Genomic DNA, 15,593 nt, shown 5'->3' on the forward strand with positions numbered 1-15,593 from the left:
AAATCAGTAGCACACATGATGAACTCTTGGTCAAACGATAATTGGTTTCCCTATCTAGACATCCTACCTAACCGCGGCTATAGGCAGGAGATATTAAGGTTGCGGATTGGGATCAACCCATGGTTATCAAACAAAGACCTGAAAGCAAAAATGCTAGACCAGAAAGGGTGCTGTAGGTGTAGTCTGGGATGCAAAGGAGACCTGGTACATATCCTACTTGATTGTTTGACATTACTGGAACAGCGGAAATTGTGGCTGCATCCTGTGTTCTTAAAACACGAGATAAGAACAAGGGCGCAGGCGGCCAACCTATTAACTGAAATCCCCACTATTGACATTGCAAATGCCCTTGGAAAATATATAAAGGTGGTACTGAGTGTACTAAGAAACCAGGAATAATCTGTAGGACTGTATGAATTGTAAATTAATGAAAATATACTTGAACTAAAGGAAATTAATGTGTTTTAATGTAATTATAAGTTGTATTTTAAATGTAATTTTATTGGCATTGGTAAACGTATAAGGGTGTGTAAGAGTCTTAACCGATATCGGATTATTTTTTACAATGTTGTATTGCCTTTTATGTGAATATTTTAAACTTGTGATACTGCCTCTTGCACCTGTTTAAAGACTATGGTCATAATAAACATATCTTTGACTTTGACTTTGACACTGAAAAAACCATAGGTTTCAGGCCTTATATAATTAGGAATTAGCATTTAAAAAACCTTTGAAATTCACTAAAAAAACTATAAGTTTTAAAGGTGTTATAGTTAGCTGGACGTTTCACTCATACAAAACCATTGAAACTGCTCCTATATAGTTAGTTAGTCCCATGCTCTCCACACCACTGGAGTCAAGCTATCCTGGCTGAAGACGGCCGATAGCCAGAAACCGGTCCTAGGATGCTTTATTCCAGTCCAGGAAAGACATGCCTTAGCAGTTCGGGCTGGCCTGTTCCCATGAGGCACCGGGTCAAGGCTGATTTGCATAAGGCCATGTTTGAACTGGGGTGGTGTGGAGTGCAAAAAAACGATGGATTTAGGCCCAGATCTCTGTACAGGGGTGCATTGTTGACATTGTTCTGCATTCTGTCCATCAATTGTTGTTTTTGCATTTGTCACCCTGAGTGGGATAGGTATGCTCAGACGTGAGTCGCATGCTCTCCACACCACTGGAGCCAAGCTATCCTGGCAGAAGACGGCTGATATCCAGAAACCGGTCCTAGGATGCTTGATTCCGGTCCAGGAAAGACATGGCTTGGCAGTTCGGGCTGAACTGTTCCCATGAGGCATCGGGTCAAGGCTGATTTGCATATGACCATGTCTGAACTGGGGTGGTGTGGAGTGCAAAAAAACGATGGATTTAGGCCCAGATCTCTGTACTGGGGTGAATGTATGACATTGTTCTGCATTCTGTCCATCAATTGTTGTTTTTGCATTTGTCACCCCGAGTGGGATGGGTATGCTCAGACGTGAGTCCCATGCTCTCCACACCACTGGAGTCGAGCTATCCTGGCTGAAGACTGCTGATAGCCAGAAACCGGTCCTAGGATGCTTGATTCCTGTCCAGGAAAGACATGGCTTAGCAGTTCGGGCTGGACTGTCCCTTGAGGAACAGGGTCAAGGCTGATTTGCATATGGCCATGTCTGAACTGGGGTGGTGCGGAGTGCAAAGAAACTATGGATTTAGGCCCAGATCTCTGTACTGGGGTGAATGTATGACATTGTTCTGCATTCTGTCCATCAATTGTTGATTTTTGCATTTGTCACCTCGAGGGGGATGGGTATGCTCAGACGTGAGTCCCATGCTGTCCACACCACTGGAGTCAAGCTATCATGGCTGAAGACGGCTGATAGTCAGAAAATGGTCCTAGGATGCTTGATTCCGGTTCAGGAAAGACATGGCTTGGCAGTTCGGGCTGGACTGTTCCCATGAGGCACAGGGTCAAGGCTGATTTGCATATGGCCATGTCTGAACTGGGGTGGTGTTATAGTTAGCTGGACATTTCACTCATACAAAACCATTGAAACTGCTCCTATATAGTTAGTTAGTCCCATGCTCTCCACACCACTGGAGTCAAGCTATCCTGGCTGAAGATGGCTGATGGCCAGAAACCGGTCCTAGGATGCTTGATTCCGGTCCAGGAAAGACATGGCTTGGCAGTTCGGGCTGGACTGTTACCATGAGGCACCGGGTCAAGGCTGATTGGCATATGGCCATGTTTGAACTGGGGTGGTGTGGAGTGCAAAAAAACGATGAATTTAGGCCCAGATCTCTGTACAGGGGTGAATGTATGACATTGTTCTGCATTCTGTCCATCAATTGTTGTTTTTGCATTTGTCACCCCGAGTGGGATAGGTATGCTCAGACGTAAGTCCCATGCTCTCCACACCACTGGAGTCAAGCTATCCTGGCAGAAGACGGCTGATAGCCAGAAACCGGTCCTACGATGCTTGATTCCGGTCCAGGAAAGACATGCCTTGGCAGTTCGGGCTGGACTGTTCCCATGAGGTAGAGGGTCAAGGCTGAATTGCATACGGCCATGTCTGAAGTGGGGTGGTGTGGAGTGCAAGAAAATGATGGATTTAGGCCCAGATCTCTGTACTGGGGTGAATGTATGACATTGTTCTGCATTCTGTCCATCAATTGTTGTTTTTGCATTTGGCACCTCGAGGGGGATGGGTATGCTCAGACGTGAGTCCCATGCTGTCCACACCACTGGAGTCAAGCTATCCTGGCTGAAGATGGCTGATAGCCAGAAACTGGTCCTAGGATGCTTGATTCTGGTCCAGGAAAGATATGGCTTGGCAGTTCGGGCTGGACTGTTCCCATGAGGCACAGGGTCAAGGCTGATTTGCATATGGCCATGTCTATACTGGGGTGGTGTGGAGTGAAAAAAAATGATGGATTTAGGCCCAGATCTCTGTAATGAGTGAATGTATGACATTGTTCTGCATTCTGTCCATCAATTGTTGTTTTTGCATTTGTCACCCTTAGTGGGATGAGTATGCTCAGACGTGAGTCGCATGCTCTCCACACCACTGGAGTCAAGCTATCCTGACTGAAGACAGCTGATAGCCAGAAACCGGTCCTAGGATACTTGATTCCGGTCCAGGAAAGACATGGCTTGGCAGTTCGGGCTGGACTGTTCCCATGAGGCACAGGGTCAAGGGTGATTTGCATATGGCCATGTCTCAACTGGGGTGGTGTGGAGTGCCAAAAAACGATGGATTTAGGCCCAGATCTCTGTACTGGGGTGAATGTATGACATTGTTCTGCATTCTGTCCATCAATTGTTGTTTTTGCATTTGTCACCCCGAGTGGGATGGGTATGCTCAGATGTGAGTCCCATGCTCTCCACACCACTGGAGTCAAGCTATCCTGGCTGAAGACGGCTGATAGCCAGAAACCGGTCCTAGGATGCTTGATTCCGGTCCAGGAAAGACATGGCTTGGCAGTTCAGGCTGGACTGTTCCCATGAGGCACCGGGTCAAGGCTGATTTGCATAAGGCCATGTTTGAACTTGGGTGGTGTGGAGAGCAAAAATACGATGGATTTAGGCCTAGATCTCTGTAATGGGGTGAATGTATGACATTGTTCTGCATTCTGTCCATCAATTGTTGTTTTTGCATTCGTCACCCCAGGTGGGATGGGTATGCTCAGACGTGAGTCCCATGCTCTCCACACCACTGGAGTCAAGCTATCCTGGCTGAAGACGGCTGATAGCCAGAAACCGGTCCTAGGATGCTTGATTCCGGTCCAGGAAAGACATGGCTTGACAGTTCGGGCTGGACTGTTCCCATGAGGCACAGGGTCAAGGCTGATTTGCATATGGCCATGTCTGCACTGGGGTGGTGTGGAGTGCAAAAAAAAGATGGATTTAGGCCCAGATCTCTGTACTGGGGTGAATGTATGACATTGTTCTGCATTCTGTTCATCAATTGTTGTTTTTGCATTTGTCACGCCGAGTCGGATGGGTATGCTCAGATGTGAGTCCCATGCTCTCCACACCACTGGAGTCAAGCTATCCTGGCTGAAGACGGCTGATAGCCAGAGACCGGTCCTAGGATGCTTGATTCCGGTCCAGAAAAGTCATGGCTTGGCAGTTCAAGCTGGACTGTTCCCATGAGGCACAGGGTCAAGGCTGATTTGCATATGGCCATGTCTGAACTTGGGTGGTGTGGAGTGCAAAAAAATGATGGATTTAAGCCCATATCTCTGTACTGGGGTGAATGTATGACATTGTTCTGCATTCTGTCCATCAATTGATGTTTTTTCATCCAACACACCACATACACAGACGACCTCATCAAGATCTGTTCATGGAACGTCCACAGATTTGGAGTAATGAGCCAATATATAAGACTCTGACCTTCTTACAAAGCTTTGATTTTGATTACTTCAAGAAACATGGAACACAACTCCAAGATCTTTTGTAGGCTACGAAGAACATCATGTACTAGCAGTAAGATTTTCCAACTTTGGTCGCCCTGGGGGGGCTTGCCCATATACGCCAGCTTAAAATGCAAATGGATCTCAGAAGACCTAGATACAGGAGAGACCTGGCTGCAAGACTTGAAACACATGTGCAAATGCACCACTCAAATAAGGTCCCGGCAGTTGATGATCATAAATCTATACATTCATCTGGATAAAAAGCAGAAGAGAGAAAAATCAGCCAGTCTGGTGAACCTGATAAACGTGTTGCCAACCACACACCAACACTATGAATTGATCATCTTAGGGGACTTTAACACCAATCTTGTAATGAATAATTTAAACAAGAGAAATAACCTAACAAAGTGAGTTAGAAGCATCCAAATTACAACAAGAGCTCAAAACATTAGTCCTGATAATTTTTAATGAAAATACAAAGGGCGACAGACCAGCAGCAACTACGTTTTCAAGTGGTAAGAAGCAATCAACCATAGATTACACTTTCGTTAGCAAGTAGTTTCTCCATGCGGTCAATGCCTTTTATATCCGCGCCCGTCCACAGAGCAATGACCTCACGTAGGAGATGAACATAAAAACCCAACTGCTCCAGACAAGTAAAGCAAGGGATATAACAGAAACACCAGAAAGCTACAATCAAAGAAAAGTAAAACTGTTCCAAAATAACATATAACAAATTATGGATGTTGTATATTAATACTCAAGCAATACAGGGACCCCGAGTGAGGAACACATCCTAAAGAAATGGGAGCACTTGGGAAATATCCTATTAAAAGAGTTCCCAGCAAAACCGGCAAGCCAGAAGAATCTGGGCAGACAACAAGCAAGGAATGAACCATAGTATAATAATCACCTGCATGATGTGAAAAGGAAAATTGCAAGAGAGGTGAGATTTCAGGGAGCAGCAGAAAGTTAAGGTACAAAAATGGATAAAAGTGAAATCACAGTAATGAGGAAGAAATATAGGACAGAATGTTGGTAGGCAAAAAAGGAGCATGAGGAAGACTTCTGGGGCAAACTACTCTGGACAAGTAAACTGCCAAACAGCAGGAAATTCTAGGGAATAATAAACAACTTAACAAAAGGACAGAGACAGCATCAAAACACAGGAATAAGCAGAGAAACTTGGAAACAACATGTTCATAAAATGCATACCAAACCCCAAAACAAAATGACTGCCCAGGAGACAAAGGTGCAGGAAGCTTGATTGCTGGAAAATCTAGAATAATTACACCAGAGGGAAGGAGCAAAGCAGCAACTTCCAGCTTCCAACTACAAGGCAAGCGGGAAATCAGAGTGGGAAGGTTTTAATTTAAGCACACACTTATCTAAAGCACAAACCGACGCTAAACAAATAAAATGAATCATTAAAAAACTGACAGTGGAAGGTGCAACAGGGCTGAATGGTCTCACCAATGCATTATTGGGCTGAGTATTTTATGCCTCTCTTCAACCATATCTACAGTCATAACAGGATACCCAATTCTTTGAAAGATAACATATTTCCCCCAATGTACAAAAATGGAAGCCTCACCTTGCCATTAAACTACAGGCTGATAGCCTTGTTTGATGTAGAGATGAAATTATTTGCATCCTGCATCCTGGCACACCCCCAAGCATGGCTGGTGGAGAAAAGCGTGATCCTGAAATTTCCATACAGGATTCAGGCCTGGCATAGGAACTACAACAAACCTGATAGCCCTGGCCATTTTATCAGAAATAAATCATGAGAAGAAAATCTCAGTTGTTTGCAGTTTTATAGATCTAAAATCCATGTTTGATAGAGTTCCACGAGGCCGCCTCTCGGCAAAACTGAATGCATGGGGACTACCACAAAATGTACTGGATGCCAATATAGCCTTTCACAGCGACGTTTGGGCTCAGGAGAAACTCAGATATGGCAGCAGAGTTTCAGCTTAGATAAATACCAAACATGGCCTCAAACAAGGCTGCATCTTGTCACCAAGACTATATAACATGTATCTTGTATATAAACAGCTGCCTGTCAAAAGTCAAGAGCCACTTTCCCAACTTGGCAAATGAGTCAATTGTATACTTCCAATACACAGACAACATTGTTGTTCTGAGCCAAAGTCTGATCGGTCTGCAATGAGTCATAAACGATCTGACAAATTACATTGAGTGGCAAGGGTGGGAGCTGAACAGGAAGAAAAGGAGGTATGTTTAGTAGACGCTCAGTTTAGCAAATACAAATTGCATGTAAAAGTTGAACAAGTAGAATCAACGAGCTCAAACAAGTTCATGGGCATGACGGGGAGATGTATGTCATTTACCAACAAAACAAAGTCAATGAGAGCAAAAGTCCAATCATTCATTTTAGCCTACACACTGCTAAAAAGTAAATTGAGCTGCCCTTCCGATAGCCACCTGCTGAAAGTAATGGCAGCACATATATTATTCTCCTTGACATATGGCTTGGAAATACGGTGCAGCAAGGAAATCAAAATACAGAATGAGCTCCAGACCAAGGTGTTTAAGACTGATTTCTGCCTCCTAAAATCAGCATCTCCAGCCCAAGTCTGTTTAGAATTTGGACTGCAGAAACAGAAATATCAATGAATGACTACCTTCATAAAACTACGTTGGACGTTTTGAGCATCAGAATCTGGGGGACATAGCAGCATTAACCAGGGGTCCCGCAATCGCTAACAAAGGACTCACCACCCTGCACACAGCCTGCGGCGCTCTCTGCCACCGAGCGCCGCTACAGAGACCGGGACTCGGGTACCAAAGGACCACAACCCCCAGCATCCCTAGCGGCCGGAAGCCGCGCACCGAGAGTTGGCGCCAGGCGGCGCATAAAGTGCAGCACCACCCCCGGTAGAGCGGGGGACATAGCAGCATTAACCAGGGGTCCCGCAATCGCTAACAAAGGACTCACCACCCTGCACACAGCCTGCGGCGCTCTCTGCCACCGAGTGCCGCTACAGAGACCGGGACTCGGGGACCAAAGGACCACAACCCCCAGCATCCCTAGCGGCCGGAAGCCGCGCACCGAGAGTTGGCGCCAGGCAGCGCATAAAGTGCAGCACCACCCCCCGCGACGCGGGAGCGCGCGGAAGCTGCCCGGGAGAAGCCCGGGACAAGGGAGGGACAGTCTATGGCAGTCCACGGCAAGACCAGGCAGGGCTGGGCCACCCACCGTACATCTGCCGTTAGAATGGGTAAGCGAAAAAATGGAGCTACAGCGGATGATGGGGGGAAGAAGGCTAAAGTTGCAAAACAATCTGACTCCATTATGTCTTACCTTACCTCCGCGGTTGGGGCTTTATCTAAGGAAGTTGCTACAGCACAGCAAGAACTGGGCTTATTAGTCGAGTCTCCCACTATAACTGTATAAACCCCGCAAGTCATCCCCTTAGAGCCTGATGTTATCATCCTGAAACCTACTGCTACTGCTCCCAGTTTGCCTCAAACTTGCGCATCCCAAACTCTGCTACCCACAGTAACTTTAGACTTACCTGGCAACCCAAAATCAACCTCGAAAAAGAGAAAGAAGGGCGAGGGTGACTCAGAAGTTAGAAAAGGGGTGGAGGAGACTTTGAAGGATCACCTTGAGGCTCTCTTCGAAGAACGAATTGAACCCCTTTTAGTGGGTATTGCGAAGGACATAGTTGATACTATGAACACATGCCTGGAAGGATTGTTAAAAAAATGCGTCCTGATAGACGAACTAGTGGAAAAATTTGATAGCACGCCTAAGGGTGAAATACAGGACCCAGTATGCCAAAGTAAACAGCAGATAACGTCAATTATTAGTGCCTACTACAGACCCCATGGCTGTGCACAATGTAGGGTTAAGAAAACCCCAACCTCTTATATCTATCACCCCACAGGAGGTTCCCCCACCATTACGGGAGCCTATGCACTTAGAAAGCAAGATCCATCTAAACTTGCCCCCAGCAGTAGTACCTTTTATGGCAGCTTTCATAGGGGTGCCTCCACTAAGTAAAGGCGAGGTTGAATCTACTGCTACACTCATAGGAAAGGCAAAAAAATGGTGTGATGATTCTAGCAGTGCGATTTTAACACGTCCTCCAGTATTATTTCGGCTAGAAGGGTGGGGTGGGTGGGGAAGCGAGCCAAAACTGTGAAAGGTGACTGCGTGGTGATACATTTCGATAATGCTCATTGCCCGGTTAATCTGTTCTGGGACGGATCAGACATACGTGAGAACGATAGCCTCAGGGCAGTTCCCTTAGGGTTTTTTTATTCCCCGCAACCCCGTCTTAACTCATATATGAATGTACCACCCAAGGTAGAGCCAGTGGGTACGGGGTGGCAAACAGTAACCAGGAAAGCAAGACTATATAGACCTACACATTATAATGAAGGCCTAAGCCTGGAACTGGTAAACCATTTTAACCCCTTAACTGATCTAAACACAAATGACTGACTACCAGCCCCAATAGCGACACCAATACAAATAAGCTCTGAGATGGCGGCTCCTTCCATATGTACATTCCTGACTTGGAATGTGGCAGGGACGAGAGCTAAAAAGACAGACCCAACTTGGGTAAAATATATCTCTAAATACAAGGTGATAGCTATGCAAGAAACTTGGGACACCTCACCAACCTTTCTTCTAGATGGTTTTTTAAGTTTTACAACACCAGCAAGCACTAGCAATGCTGGGAGAGCGAAAGGGGGGCTTATTACACTTTTTTCTTTAGATTTAGTAGGGACTTTTAATCAGTTGGTTTCAGGTTCTCCAAACATCTTGGCAATAGAATGGACAGTTTTCCCAGGGTGTTGTATACTTGTAATCAACTTTTATAATGCCTGGGGAGGACAAACTGAAACTGACCATGTGGACCATTTGGAGAACTTTATTAATGACTACAGTCAAAATACACATATTCCTTTTGAAATTTTTTTAATGGGTGATTTTAATAGTCATAAATGTAAATTACCATGCCACCCAGGTGATGCAGAGGCTCCAAATGGAGCTGGCATCCCTCACTTCGAACATACCAAAAAAGGGGAGGCACTAGAATTACTGCTTGCTAGCTTTAACATGTATGAACCATATAAAACCGCAACAAATGAGATGGTACCCACTTATAAAGGCTCAATCAATGGGTCAATAATTGATTACATATTCATGTCCGCAAGCCTCACTTCAAAGGTCAGAGATTATAAAACATCTACCTCACCCCATAGTGATCACAACCCTCTGTCGATTGAGATACACTGGAGTGACTTATGGCGTAAACAAGTGGGACAATCCCGGGTTTGCACCATGGCGGTGCCCAGTGACCAGGGCAGACGGCTTAAATGGGGCAAGGTTGTGGAGGAAAAGTTTATGGATACTTTACTGCCCAAAATTGAGGGACCATTGGAAATTTGTATGGATCAAACTTCTTCAAATCTCCAAATTATTACAGCTTTTAATTTTATCTGTGCACAAACCGCTAGTGACCTCACAAAACCTTTAGCACAGCACCCGATAAAGCCGTACAAATGGTTTGATACCAAATGCTCACGGTCCCATAGAGATTTGAAACAGGCCCTTAAGGCTAAGGACAGAGATAAAGAACTAATTTCAAACTTGAGGCGGGCCTACAAACAAACATTAAGGCAGGGAAAAATGAGATTAAAAATAATGCTTGGAATGATCTTCTTAATATAGACGTCCTTAAAAACAGTAAACAATTTTGGGACATTATTAATCATTCTTTCTTTTCGGGGGATGATAATATGGTTACAGATTGTGTAATTCCTGACGAGAAATGGGTTCAGCATTTTAGTAATATATATGGAGATAACCAAAATGAAACCACAGATATAACAGAGACAGACCATTGTTTAGCCGTAGTAGAGTTTACTAAAGAGGAGGTTTATAAAGCCATTATGGAATCTACAAAAAACAAGGCACCAGGCCCCGATGGAGTGCCGGTTGACTTTTTTAGATACTGCCCGACACTCTGGAGCAAAGTGCTGGCTAGAGTGTTTAGAGTAACAAACGGAGGAACCCTCCCTGAAACATGGGCAACATCTATTCATGTACCTACTTTCAAGAAGGGAAACCGGGAGGACCCAGGGTGTTACCACCCAATTTCCCTTATTGACTCTACTTTCAAAATCTTAGGTAGAGTCTTATTGGTCAAATTGAGGGAAAATTTAGAACAACATGGGGGGCTCTCAAATATCCAATATGGGTTCCGTGAAAATAGAGGGACGCTTGAACAATGTTCCAATCTTCATCTCTTGCTTTCTAAGTATACGGTGGCCGGGGAGGGGTCAGTATACCTGGCTTTTATGGACGTCTCCTCGGCCTTCGACTTGGTAAACAGGAGTAAGCTATGGACCCTCCTTCTTGAGATAGGCATAGAAGAACACCTGGTAGCTTTTATTGCTAGGCTACATCGGCACCTTAATGCCAAAATAAGGGTCACTAGGGATGGAAGGTGTTCGGACAGTTTTAAATCTGAGAGGGGGGTGCGCCAGGGTTGTATCCTGGCCCCTCTTCTCTTTACCATTCATATAAATGGGTTGGGGAAACACCTAGAAGCAGGAATGGCTGATGTACCGCGTATAGGAGGAGAACAGATACCAGCCCTCCTATACGCGGACGACGCCGTCCTAATTGCACGAACCGGTATCGGTTTACAGGCCCTTCTGGACCGTTTTGGCTCCTTCATGGAGAACTTAGATCTGAAAATTAATGTAACTAAGTCTCATACCATGATCATAGGACGTAAGGTAAATATGTTGCATAATAAATCCTTTACCTGTAAGGGCGAGATTCTTTCTAGGGTACCAGTTTTTCCTTATCTGGGGGTCCTTTTTGATCAAAGAGGGTCTTGGGCTCCGCAGATTAAAGCAAAGAGTCTTAGCCTAGCACGTTCATCATCAGCCTTGCTGGCCTTCACAAAAAGATTAGGAGCAAAACCGATGGAGGCAGTGATTAAATTATATAACAGGAAGTGTGTCCCAATTGCTATGTATGGGTCCGCTATTTGGGGATATGCAAATTTGGTAAAAATACAGAGGGTGGAAAATGGTATCATTAGGAAAATTCTATCTGTTCCAAATTCCACACCTACCTTCTCGATTCATGAAGAAATGGGCTTGCCCTATATTTCTGATAAATTAAAACTAGCCCCACTTCTTTTTTGGTCGAAAATATGGCTGAACTCTGACTTAACTTTAAACCACGCTATTCTTAAGGATGTTATCTCGAGGGATAATGCCATGAAAATACCCTGGCTGAAATATATTAGATCTACCTTTGCTATGCTGGGGAGACCGGAACTCTTTAATGACCCAATTAACATCAGAAGGGAAGATATTGGATGGGTCAAGAAGGCGTTCCTGGAGAGGGCTTGTATGGCAAGAGAGGAGTTGGAACTGAAGAAACCCTCTGTTAGGGCGCACATAGTTTTAACGACCACTCCCTCTTTGGAACCGTATTTAAAAATTGTGACCAACCCACTCCATAGACTCCTACTTACAAAATTTAGGCTGAATTTAATTAATTATTCACTAGGAAATTTCCCTGTGTGGTCAAAACCTGAAGATGGACCACCCTGTGATTGTGATCAGTTCTCAGTTCAAGACACCCTACATTTTACATTTTTCTGTGGTTTCTATACTAGGGAGAGGGTAAAATATTTACTTCCTGTTTTACGGGCAGCTGGCTTCATTTAAATAAGGCCAGCCTTAATCTTTCTCCAAATGTTACCAGATACCCATACTATGTTTAGTGTTGCCTGTTATTTAACAGCTGCATTTAGATCAAGGAAGAGAAGATTACCTAAGAAAGCCTTATTTTAATTCAAACTTGGTTTTAAATGGAGATTTTTAACAATTGTAATAATTTTTAACTTTTATAATTTTTGGGGAAAATGAAGTTAACATGTTGTAATTCAGTAACTAGATCAATTGATGTTTTTAAATTGTATTTGTATATTGTCCTTTTATGATTTTAACAAAAATCGAATAAAGAGTATTTTGACTGACTGACTGATCTGGATTATTGAATAACCTATGCTGGGCAGATATCAACGCACAGATGGAGCAAAAACAATCCAACTCGAGGGGCCCACATCTGTGAAAAACCTTAGAGTAACCAGGGGTGCAAGAGACATGGGATAGCAAGGTGGACAAGGCAACATTCACCACAGCATGTATTGCCACAGTAAAGAAAAGTCCCTTCGGGAAGATAAAAAAAAGTCTGGCCAAACGACAACATGCATGGACAGTATTTAACTCCTACAACAACTAAAGCTGCAAGGCTACTTATCAGCGCACTTTCATTTAGAATTTTATTCAATACCCCTTATTGGTGCATGACTGGAATGACTTGCTGCCAACAAGGAAAGGCAAAAAGCAAAATGAAAATTGCCATTTATGTGGATACAATTAAGAAGAAGCCATAAGCCACTTGATGTGTGTATGCCCCACAGTCATGGACCTAAGAAAGACAATCATTAAACCAGTCTTCAATGAACTAAACATCCGCACCTTCAGGCAAGCTGTAATCCACTGGTTGGAGGGCACATCTGACATACTGATCTGCTCAGGGGTAAAAAAAATTCAAGTATAACTTACCTCCTCAGAAAAGTGGATTTACGATAGCAAAGGGCCTCACAAAGAGACAGTTTTTATGAACTAGAAAGTAATGCATTTATCATAAAAATAGAAAAGAGTGACAAGACTTTCAGGGGCAAATGTAAATTATTTTAAGTAAAAGATGAGTACCTTTTAACTTTTGTAAACAGAATATTTTAATAGTGACATAAAGAAAATATTTTATGTTATGCACTGCACTTACGGTTATAAAAAAATCAAATAAAGGATTTTTTTGACCAAACTGCAGCAGTTTTGCTGTTCCTGCCCACTGGGAGCTGACTTACTGTTTGCTCTAGCTTGGCGGGAGATGTCACAGGAGTGAGTTTCAGATAACCTTGCCCTAAGATAGTGAAAGGATTTGACCCGTTTCTAGAGGAACCCTCCATGGTCATCCTGCCTCTGAAAGACCTATGCAGATTAATTACTCTATACTTTAATTTTATCAGGTTTAACTCCAAGTCCCTGCTCTTACAAAATGCTGCAAAAGCATCCAATTCCACCTGGAAACCCATTAGGGTTCTTGAAATAAAAAGGATATCGTCAGCAAACATTACATTTGGCATTGTTGTTCCTGCAGACTCAGGTGCATCTTGTTTGCATTCTATTATCCATCTTACTGCCCCGATAATATAAAGACTAAAAAGAGTAGGTGCATTTCCACAGCCCTGCCTCACACCTTGGTTAATAGGGATTCTACCATTCAAATTGCCTCCCACATTCAATCTCACCTCAGCATACGTATGGGTGGGGAGGGCTCTTAGAATCCAAAGAAGATCTTCCTGGACTCCATAGGCATTCATCACCCTCCAAAGATTATCTCTCGGGACCAGGTCAAATGCTGACCTCAGATATAGGAAGGCAACATACAAGTGTTCCCTCTTCAAGGTCACTTACTTCCAGCATTTGACCTTGAAGCGGAAGCCGTGATCAATGGTACTAACTCTTTTTCTGAAGCCAGCATGTGTGTGCTCAGGGACTTGATTAACAGATATGCTTGTTTCTTTTTTTATATACAGAAGAACTTGCCACTTTTCCTTACGCCAATTTTGAAGAAACAACATTTCTGTTTACAATGGTAAACAGAGTTTGGAACATGTTACAGTGGCATGGCACCACGATTAAGTGTGCTACCTTGCCCACATAAGGCCGTTTGAAATGTGAGGTTGTAAATGGGGCAAAAGCTGACCAGACATCAGGTTAGTGTGTCCTGTCTGCATTGAGAGTATTCAGCATGGAATCTGGCACATTGACATTTTTCTTATCAAGGAATTCAGCAGTAACGAGGGGAACCCCCATTGAATGGCTGGAAATAATTACAAAGTCTGATGCTTTCTCCACAACTGCATGACACTAATACTCAAATTTGAAAAGCACACCCATTGGAGGGCGTACATGACGAACTTCGAATTTCTGACATGTGCATGCACAGCATCATACTATAATTGAGCTGTGAGTATTGAAAGAGACTATTTTAGAATGCTTGGAATAACAAGTTGAATGTGAAAAGCATGACCCATAGGAGGGCAGATTTGGAAAATGGAACCACCAGTCCTAGCATGCATTGCCGTGAGCATCAAGGAAATGAACTAATCGTATATTTAAGGGAGCACTACCAGCAAAGAAGGACTCGTGCATATCCATGTTCAAGTTTCAAGGATGACCAAGACTGCTGGCTGCAATTTTAAATGGTAATGAAACAACAAATGGAACCTGCCATGCGAGTGTGGTGCTAGTTCTGTTTACAATGGTAAACTTTAATACCTCGTCCATTTCAAGGACTCAGTGGTGCCCAGCAGTCATGATGTGGAAAAACACTTTCATTGGATTTAAAAGTAAACTGACATCGGAGTGGGAAATTTAACCTTTATTGGTAGCTACTTTTGCATGACTGACACAAAGGAACAGGCGCCCCCCGTGCCTAGGGGAGAGGCGCCCTTAGTAGCACCACAGGTCTGAGCCTTCTCCAGGGTCCCTGCACAAAGAAGGGGTTGGCTTGCTGAGGTGATGTTATCATGAGGCACGGTAAAATAAAACCTAGCAGAAATGAAACTTATTGGCTATTTAAGGCTGTGCCCTGGGTGGTTTCGTTCTTTTTGTCCCCCTCGGACCACAGCTGGGCCACTGGAGAGCCATCGACCACCCACCCACCCGGCATAAGAGCAAGGCTTCACAGAGGTGGAGCTCTAACAGTTCACAACAAAGAGGGATGCACAACAATGGAGGTGCAGCCATTTGAAGGACCCCAGGAGGGGATAGATTCCATGTGTGCAGTGGGCCGGCGGGAAGGAGGGACTGACCTGCCGGTAGTCCTTGACTCTACTGCCCTAACCCACAATGTATGGACTGAGTAGAATCTTGGGGAGGCTGCTTGTGTTCAGGTACCCCAGTGGGCCGGTACGGTATGCGTTGCCCTGGATGTCAAGTAGTGCAACTGTTGACAGTAGCGCCTTGGGGCCTGCCGGCACAATGTGCGCAGAAGAGTGGAACATTGGTGGCCGAGATGGCCAAGTTCAAATGTACAGCCAAGTGCTAGTGTA

This window comes from Lissotriton vulgaris, chromosome 3_1 (assembly GCF_964263255.1).
Source record: "Lissotriton vulgaris chromosome 3_1, aLisVul1.2, whole genome shotgun sequence".
Lineage (NCBI taxonomy): Eukaryota > Metazoa > Chordata > Amphibia > Caudata > Salamandridae > Lissotriton > Lissotriton vulgaris.